Genomic DNA, 10303 nt, shown 5'->3' on the forward strand with positions numbered 1-10303 from the left:
CATCAAAGTGTATATTCCAACTCCGAGATGCTTGCACCAGTCCATTGAAGGATTACTGGAGCTTGCATACTTGCTAGTATCTTTAGGATCGACAAAACCTTCTGGTTGTATCACATACAATGTTTGCTCAAGGAAACCATCGAGAAAACAATGTTTTGACATCCTACGTGCAATATTTCATAAATAATGCATCAACAACTAACATAATTCTAACAGACTTTTAGCATCGCTACGAGTGAGAAAGTCTCATCATAGTCAACTGTTTGATCTTATCGAAAACATCTTTGCGACAAGTCGAGCTTTTCTTAGTAGTGACTTATCACCATCATCGTCTGTCTTCTTTTAAAGATCCATCTTTACTCAATAGTCTTATGACCATCAAGTAGTTCTTTTAAAGTCTACACTTTGTTTTCATACATGGATCCTCTCTCGGATTTCATGGCTTCCAGCCATTTGTCGGAATCTGGGCCCACCATCGCTTTCTCCATAACTCGTAGGTTCACTGTTGCTCAACAACATGACCTCCAAGACAGGGTTACCGTACTACTCTGCAGCAGTACGCGACCTTGTCAACCTATGAGGTTTGTAGTGACTTGATTCGAAGCTCAATGATCACCATCATCAGCTTCCACTTCAATTGGTGTAGGCGCCACAGGAACAACTTCTTGCGCCCTGCTACACACTGGTTGAAGTGATGGTTCAATAACCTCATCAAGTTCTACTACCCTCCCACTCAATTCTTTCGAGAGAAACCTTTCCTCGAGAAAGGATCCGTTTCTAGAAACAAACACTTTGCTTTTGGATCTGAGATAGGAGATGCATCCAACTGTTTTGGATATCCTATGAAGATGCATTTGTCCGCTTTGGGTTCGAGCTTATCATACTGAAACTTTTTCACATAAGTGTCGAAGCCCCAAACTTTCAAGAAACGACAGTTTAGATTTCTCTAAACCTCAGTCTATACTGTGTCATCTCAACGGAAATACGCGGTGCCCTATTTAAAATGAGTGTGGTTGTCTCTAATGCATAACCCATAAACGATAGTGGTAATTCGATAAAAGATATCATAGTATGCACCATATCAAATAGTGCGTGGCTATGACGTTCAGACACATCATCACACTATGATGTTCCAGGTGGCATGAACCGCGAAACAATTTCCACATTGTCTTAACTGTGTACCAAAACTCGTAACTCAGATATTCATTTCTTATGATCATATCGTAGACAGTTTGTCCTCTTGTTACGACGATCTTCACTCTGAAACGGATTTGAACTTTTCAACATTTCAGACTTGTGATTCATTAAGTAAATATTCCTGTATCTACTCAAATCATCAGTGAAGTAAGAACATAATGATATCTACTGCGTGCCTTAGTACCTATTGGACTGCATACATCAAAATGTATCACTTCCAACAAGTTACTATCTTATTTCATCTCAATGAAAACAAGGCCTTGCTCATGTGGTATGATTTGCATGTCACTAGTGATTCGAAATCAGGTGAGTACAAAGATCCATCAGCATGGAGCCTCTTCATGCAATTTATACTAACATGACTCAAGCGGCAGTGCCACAAGTAAGTGGTACTATCATCATTAACTCGTATCTTTTGTCACTAATATTATGAACATGTGTAATACTACGATCGAGATTCAATAAACCATTGAAGGTGAATATTCAAGAAAATAGAGTAACCATTATTCTCTTTAAATGAATAATCGTATTGCAACAAACACGATCCAATCATGTTCATGCTTAACGCAAGCACCAAATAACAATTAGTTAGGTTTAACACCAATCCCGATGGTAGAGCGAGCGCGCGACGTTTGATCATATCAACCTTGGAAACACTTCCAACACGTATCGTCACCTCGCCTTTAGCTAGTCTCCGTTTATGCCGTAGCTTTCATTTCGTGTTACTAATCACTTAGCAACCGAACCGGTATCCAATACCCTCATGCTACTAGGAGTACTAGTAAAGTACACATCAACATCATGTATATCAAATACACTTCTTTCGACTTTTGCCAGCCTTCTTTATCTACCAAGTATCTAGAGTTGCTCCGCCTCAGTGACTGTTCCCCTCATTACAGAAGCACTTAGTCTCAGGTTTGGGTTTAATCTTGGGTCTCTTCATTAGTGCAGCAACTGTTTTGTCGTTTCACGAAGTATCCCTTCTAGCCCTTGCCTTTCTTGAAACTTTAGTGGTTTTACAAACCATCAACTATTGATGCTCCTTCTTGATTTCTACTTTCGCAGTGTCAAACATCACGAATCGCTCAAGGATCATTGTATCTATCCTTGATATGTATAGTTCATCACGAAGCTCTCACAGCTTGGTGGCAGTGTCTTTGGAGAACCATCACTATCTCATCTGGAAGATTAGCTCACACTTGATTCAAGTGATTGTTGTACTCAGACAATCTGAGCACACGCTCAACGATTGAGCTTTTCTCCTCCACTTTGTGGTCAAAGAATCTTGTTGGAGGTCTTGTACCTCTTAACAAGGGCACAAGCATGAAATCACAATTTCATCTCTTTAGAACATCACTTATGTTCCGTGACGTTTTAAAACGTTTTCGGTGCCTTGCTTCTAAGCCATTAAGTACTTTGCACTGAACTATCGTGTAGTCATCAGAAACGTGTATGTCGGATGTTCACAGCATCCACAGACGACGCTCGAGGTGCAGCACACCGAGTGGTGCATTAAGGACATAAGCTTTCTGCGTAGCAACGAGGACAATCCTCGGTTTTACAGACTCAGTCTGCAAAGTTTGCTACTATCAATTTTCAACTAAATTTTCTCTAGGAACATATAAAAACAGTAGAGCTATAGCGCAAGCTACATCGTAATTCGCAAAGACCATTAGACTATATTCATGACAATTAGTTCAATTAATCATATTACTTAAGAACTCCCACTCAAAAAGTACATCTCTCTAGTCATTTGAGTGGTACATGATCCAAATCCGCTATCTCAAGTCCGATCATCACGTGAGTCGAGAATAGTTTCAGTGGTAAGCATCCCTATGCTAATCATATCAACTATACGATTCATGCTCGACCTTTCGGTCTCATGTGTTCCGAGGCCATGTCTGCACATGCTAGGCTCGTCAAGCTTAACCCGAGTTTTCCGCGTGTGCAACTGTTTTGCACCCGTTGTATGTGAACGTTGAGTCTATCACACCCGATCATCACGTGGTGTCTCGAAACGAAGAACTGTCGCAAGGGTGCACAGTCGGGGAGAACACAATTTCGTCTTGAAATTTCAGTGAGAGATCACCTCATAATGCTACCGTCGTTCTAAGCAAAATAAGGTGCATAAAAGGATTAACATCACATGCAATTCATAAGTGACATGATATGGCCATCATCACGTGCTTCTTGATCTCCATCACCAAAGCACCGGCACGATCTTCTTGTCACCGGCGCCACACCATGATCATCCATCAACGTGTTGCCATCGGGGTTGTCGTGCTACTTATGCTATTACTACTAAAGCTACATCCTAGCAAAATAGTAAACGCATCTGCAAGCACATATGTTAGTATAAAGACAACCCTATGGCTCCTGCCGGTTGCCGTACCATCGACGTGCAAGTCGATATTTCTATTACAACATGATCATCTCATACATCCAATATATCACATCACATCATTGGCCATATCACATCACAATCATACCCTGCAAAAACAAGTTAGACGTCCTCTAATTTTGTTGTTGCATGTTTTACGTGGTGACCAAGGGTATCTAGTAGGATCGCATCTTACTTACGCAAACACCACAACGGAGATATATGAGTTGCTATTTAACCTCATCCAAGGACCTCCTCGGTCAAATCCGATTCAACTAAAGTTGGAGAAACCGTCACTTGCCAGTCATCTTTGAGCAAAGGGGGTTACTCGTAACGATGAAACCAGTCTCTCGTAAGCGTACGAGTAATGTCGGTCCAAGCCGCTTCAATCCAACAATACCGCGGAATCAAGAAAAGACTAAGGAGGGCAGCAAAACGCACATCACCGCCCACAAAACCTTTTGTGTTCTACTCGAGAAGACATCTACGCATGAACCTAGCTCATGATGCCACTGTTGGGGAACGTCGCAAGGGAAACAAAAAATTTCCTACGCGCACGAAGACCTATCATGGTGATGTCCATCTACGAGAGGGGATGAGTGATCTACGTACCCTTGTAGATCGTACAGCAGAAGCGATTAGAGATCGCGGTTGATGTAGTGGAACGTCCTCACGTCCCTCGATCCGCCCCGCGAACAATCCCGCGATCAGTCCCACGATCTAGTACCGAACGGACGGCACCTCCGCGTTCAGCACACGTACAGCTCGACGATGATCTCGGCCTTCTTGATCCAGCAAGAGAGACGGAGAGGTAGAAGAGTTCTCCGGCAGCGTGACGGCGCTCCGGAGGTTGGTGATGATCTCGTCTCAGCAGGGCTCCGCCCGAGCTCCGCAGAAACGCGATCTAGAGGAAAAACTATGGAGGTATGTGGTCGGGCAGCCGTGAGAAAAGTCGTCTCAAATCAGCCCTAAAACCTCCGTATATATAGGTGGGAGGGAGGGGAGGAGGCAGCCTCAAAACCTAAAGGTTTGGCCGAAATTGGAGGTGGAGGAGTCCTACTCCAATCCTACATGGAGTAGGATTCCACCTTCCCACTTGGAAACTCTTTCCACCTTGTGTTTTTTCCTTCTCAAACCTTATGGGCCTTAGTGGGAACTTATTCCAGCCCACTAGGGGCTGGTTTATCTCTTCCCATAGCCCATGAGACCCCTTGGGGCGTGACACCCCTCCCGATGGTCCCCGGCACCCCTCCCGGCACTCCCGGTACACTACCGATGAGCCCGAAACTTTTCCGGTAATGCACGAAAACCTTCCGGTAACCAAATGAGGTCATCCTATATATCAATCTTCGTTTTCAGACCATTCCGGAAACCCTCGTGACGTCCGTGATCTCATCTGGGACTCCGAACAACATTCGGTAACCAACCATATAACTCAAATACGCATAAAACAACGTCGAACCTTAAGTGTGCAGACCCTGCGGGTTCGAGAACTATGTAGACATGACCCGAGTGACTCCTCGGTCAATATCCAATAGCGGGACCTGGATGCCCATATTGGATCCTACATATTCTACGAAGATCTTATCGTTTGAACCTCAGTGCCAAGGATTCATATAATCCCGTATGTCATTCCCTTTGTCCTTCGGTATGTTACTTGCCCGAGATTCGATCGTCAGTATCCGCATACCTATTTCAATCTCGTTTACCGGCAAGTCTCTTTACTCGTTCCGTAATACAAGATCCCGCAACTTACACTAAGTCACATTGCTTGCAAGGCTTGTGTGTGATGTTGTATTACCGAGTGGGCCCCGAGATACCTCTCCGTCACACGGAGTGACAAATCCCAGTCTCGATCCATACTAACTCAACTAACACCTTCGGAGATACCTGTAGAGCATCTTTATAGTCACCCAGTTACGTTGCAACGTTTGATACACACAAAGCATTCCTCCGGTGTCAGTGAGTTATATGATCTCATGGTCATAGGAATAAATACTTGACATGCAGAAAACAGTAGCAACAAAATAACACGATCAACATGCTACGTCTATTAGTTTGGGTCTAGTCCATCACATGATTCTCCTAATGATGTGATCCCGTTATCAAGTGACAACACTTGCCTATGGCCAGGAAACCTTGACCATCTTTTGAACAACGAGCTAGTCAACTAGAGGCTTACTAGGGACAGTGTTTTGTCTATGTATCCACACAAGTATTGTGTTTCCAATCAATACAATTATAGCATGGATAATAAACGATTATCATGAACTAAGAAATATAATAATAACTAATTTATTATTGCCTCTAGGGCATATTTCCAACAGGGAGGCCGACGGCGGCTTCCGGAGCTACAGGGCATGGCTCCCAGCGCTCCGACCACAGGAGAGCTCGGAGAGGCGAGCTGCACCCATTCCCATGCCGAGCGCGAGCTCAAAGGGGCCAAGGTGGCGGCGCCTCGGACGACCGCGGAGGTGGTCGTCGAAAGTCGCGGCCTCGAGCTCTTGGCGCCCCGGGAGGGAATGAGGGCTGGCCGAGGGTTCCACATGGAGGTGCCATGGCGCCGGAGGGGGTCAGGGGAGAGGGGAGGCTTGGAGGACCTCGAATCTGAGAGGAGGCCGAGGCGGCTCCGCTGCGGCCATTAGAGGATTGGGAGCTCGGGAGCTTATGCGGCTCGGTCCACGGGTTCCTAGCGAGAGAGGGGAGTGGATCCCAGGCTCTGGTGCGCGGGGAGGCCCTAAGTGGGGAAGGAGGAACCGAGGAGGACCTCAGAGCTCTCTGGCGCACCCAAGGCACGGCAGCCACGCGTCCCTGAGCCTTCTTGGAGCCTTGCTGGCGTCATGGAGGGGGTCAAGGAGGGATGGGGGATGCTCTGGCGCTCTGGGGCATGCTGTAGCTACGGGACATGAGCTAGGGAACAAGGAAATGGTGCAGAGCACCATTAGTGCAGGCTGACAGCGTGGTCACCATGGCCACGCGTGTCCAGGGTGTCCATTCGACCTGAAAAAGATGTCTCCCATGCAAGGCATGCTTGCTAGAGGTCACTGGTGGAGTTTGGAGCCAAGTGAAGAAGGTTTGAATGGGTGCTGAGTTTGATTTAGTTTGAAGCAGCAAACTTAGTGCTAGCAAAACTAGTTTGCACAGGGAGTTAGTTGAGGGAAAACCATGTCCAGCACTCTTGTTAATATAAGGACTACTAGCCTACCAAATTTCAGCTCAGGAAAGTGAGCCTAGCTAGTACTTGTAGTGCAATCCTATATTTTGGCCAGAAATCAACTTGAGGAGGTGCTGCTCATTTTCTCCACATGATCATGCTATATCTTGGTTCTAAATGAGGCCTTGGCATATAATAGATGCTCTGGAAAGAGTTGGGAGCCTTGGGTTAAGCAGAAGAATGGGAAGAAGGGGTAAAATAGTGATCCAAGGGTGAAAATGAGAGAAAGTTACAGAGGGACCTTCTCCAATAATCGACCAGTGGCCAAGGGAAAGTTACTGGAGGTAAAATGTAACTAGTTATAGCTGTGGTAGAAATTTGAGCTCAAGGGTAAGAGCGGAAGGGGTCAAAGAAGCCATTTTAGTGAGTGCACACAAAGTGTTTGATCTGAGGTTGGGATACCAGATGAATTCCAATGGCTATCAAACTTAACAGGGTCAAATAATAGATGAAAATAGGCTTGCACACCAAATTTGGGATTTGCTAGAAAAGTTTTCCAATGTAGACTTCAAAAACCCCAGAAATGGGAAGAAATGGGTTTCTGCTTAGAACCCTATTCAAATAAATTCCCACAAATCCAATATTTGGTGTAGGGCCATTATTTGAGCATTAAGGCATGCACAAAAAGTTTGAGGATGATTGGAGAAACTTTATAATGTAAAGTTTACCAAAGTCAGAAATCAACAGAGATGGTTTTGAGGGTCTTAGGACAAGTTCTTCTATTCTCCTTGGTGTACCACTTGGTGTGGATGCCTTATTGGAGTATTAAAACATGTCCACCAAATTTTAGCATAATTGGAGACACTTCACAATGTAGAGTTTCTCAAATTTGATTCTGGACAGATAGGGTTTTAGAGTGATTAGGGAAGCCAAATCAACTTGGATTAAAATTAAACTTGGCAAGATCATCAATAATATCATAGATGACATGCTAGAATTTTACTCGTATTTATTGAGAATATTTCTTATAGAAATATTCCAAAAGCTTGAAATAGGCAGGAATGGTTTTGGAGGGATTTACCCAATATTTTGAACATGACCATGTGTTGAAACTCATAAATATGGAATAAATGTATCCAATGAGTTTCCCTAAATTTTCTTAAACATTTTGAAAGCAATAAAAATAACTTTCCTTCATACGAGACCATTTCTGGCCTCACAGAAAGGCTTTTAAATAAAATAATAAAATAACTTTTACAATAATAATATGATGGTTTTTGGAAGTCATTTTGATAATAGGTTTTAAATAAAACAATTTGTGCAAAAGAAACTCCCTAATTTGAGGACTTGTAGTACAAACCTCATCTCAGGGGTTTGAAAGTTTAATTCAAAGAAAAGCTTTTTGGTGAAAATGATATTTGGTAAAAATAGATATTTGTTCTAAACACATGGCATGATCCTTAGGCAGGAGATCATGGGATGATGAGGTGATTAGGAGGAGAGAGAGAACTAATGGGAAGCAATCACATGCATTCAAGCAAACAGGCAAACAATAGTCACTCCAAGCATCATAAGCATTCACAAAAAATTTAATTGGTCCTAATTTTTGAAATAAGTTAATTAATCAGGAAGGCCAAAAACTGGGTGTTACAATTTATGATCAGATTATCTATGAATCTTATTTGAGTTTCTTCTGATCTCTTATATGCATGATTTCATATCCTTGTAATTCTCTTCGAGTTGTGGGTTTTGTTTGGCCAACTTGATCTATGATTCTTGCAATGGGAGAAGTGCTTGGTTTTGGGTTCATACCGTGCGGTGACCTCACCCAGTGACAGAAGGGGTAGCGAGGCACGCATCATGTTGTTGCCGTCAAGGGTAAAAAGATGGGGTTTACTTCATTGGTTTGAGTTTATCCATCTACATCATGTCATCTTGCTTAAGGCGTTACTCTGTTCGTCATGAACTCAATACACTAGATGCATGCTGGATAGCGGTCGATGTGTGGAGTAATAGTAGTAGATGCAGAAAGTATCGGTCTGCTTGTCTCGGACGTGATGCCCATATGTATGATCATTGCCTTAGATATCGTCATGACTTTGCGCGGTTCTATCAATTGCTCGATACTAATTTGTTCACCCACCGTAATATTTTCTATTTTGAGAGAAGCCTCTAGTGAACACTATGGCCCCCAGGCCTACTTCACATCATATTTTCAGCCTTACACTTTTACTTCGTTGCACTTTCTGCCTTCAGATCTCACTTTGCAATCAATCTTGAAGGGATTGACAACCCCTTTATAGCGTTGGGTGCAAGTTCGTTTGTGTTTGCGCAGGTACTCTGGACACTCGGCTTGATTCTCCTACTGGATTGATACCTTGGTTCTCAAAACTGAGGGAAATACTTACTTCTCCTGTGCTGCATCACCCTTTCCTCTTCAAGGGAAAAACCAACGCAAGCTCAAGAGGCAGCAGAAGGATTTCTGGTGCCGTTGCCGGGGAGGATCAAGTCAATAACTCATCCAAGTAAGTGTCGCAAACTCATCTCTTGCATTTACTTTTTTGCCTCTCGTTTTCCTCTCCCCACTTCTGAAAAACAAAAAATTACAAAAATATTTGCCTTTTTTGTTCGCCGTTTTCTCTCGCTTGCTTTCTGTTCGCATGTGTGCTTGTTTGCTTGCTGAAGTCACCATGACTGAAAACACCAAACTTTGTGACTTCTCGAATACTAATAATAATGATTTTATTAGTACTCTGATTGCTCCCGCCACTAGTGCAGAATCATATGAAATCAATGCTGCTTTGCTGAATCTTGTTATGAAAGAGCAATTCTCCGGCCTTCCTAGTGAAGATGCCGCATCCCATCTTAATACCTTCATTGAGCTTTGAGATATGCAAAAGAAGAAAGATGTGGATAATGATGTGATTAAATTGAAGCTTTTTCCGTTCTCGTTGCGAGATCGAGCAAAAACTTGGTTTTCGTCTTTGCCTAAAAATAGTATTGATTCTTGGAACAAGTGCAAAGATGCTTATACATCCAAGTATTTTCCGCCGGCTAAGATTATCTCTATCCGTAATGATATCATGAATTTTAAGCAACTTGATCATGAACATGTTGCACAATCTTGGGAGAGAATGAAATTGATGATTAGAAATTGTCCCGCTCATGGCTTGAGTCTTTGGATGATTATATAAATCTTCTACGCTAGTTTGAATTTCTCTTCTAGAAATATCTTGGACTCCGCCTCAGGTGGAACGTTCATGTAAATCACATTAGGAGAAGCCACAAAACTCCTAGACAATATCATGACAAACTACTCTCAGTGGCACAGTGAAAGGTCACCTACTAGTAAGAAGGTACACGCTATAGAAGAAATTAACTCGTTGAGTGCTAAGATGGATGAGTTAATGAAATTGGTTGCTAGTAAAGGTGCTCCTTTAGATCCTAATCATATGCCCTTGTTTTCCTTGATTGAGAGTAGCAACACGAGCTTGGATGTTAATTTTGTTGGTAGGAATAGTTTTGGCAACAACAATGCTTTTGGAGGAAACTATGTTCCTAGGCCTTTTCCT

The sequence above is a fragment of the Hordeum vulgare genome, chromosome 7H, assembly GCF_904849725.1.
Source record: "Hordeum vulgare subsp. vulgare chromosome 7H, MorexV3_pseudomolecules_assembly, whole genome shotgun sequence".
NCBI lineage: Eukaryota > Viridiplantae > Streptophyta > Magnoliopsida > Poales > Poaceae > Hordeum > Hordeum vulgare.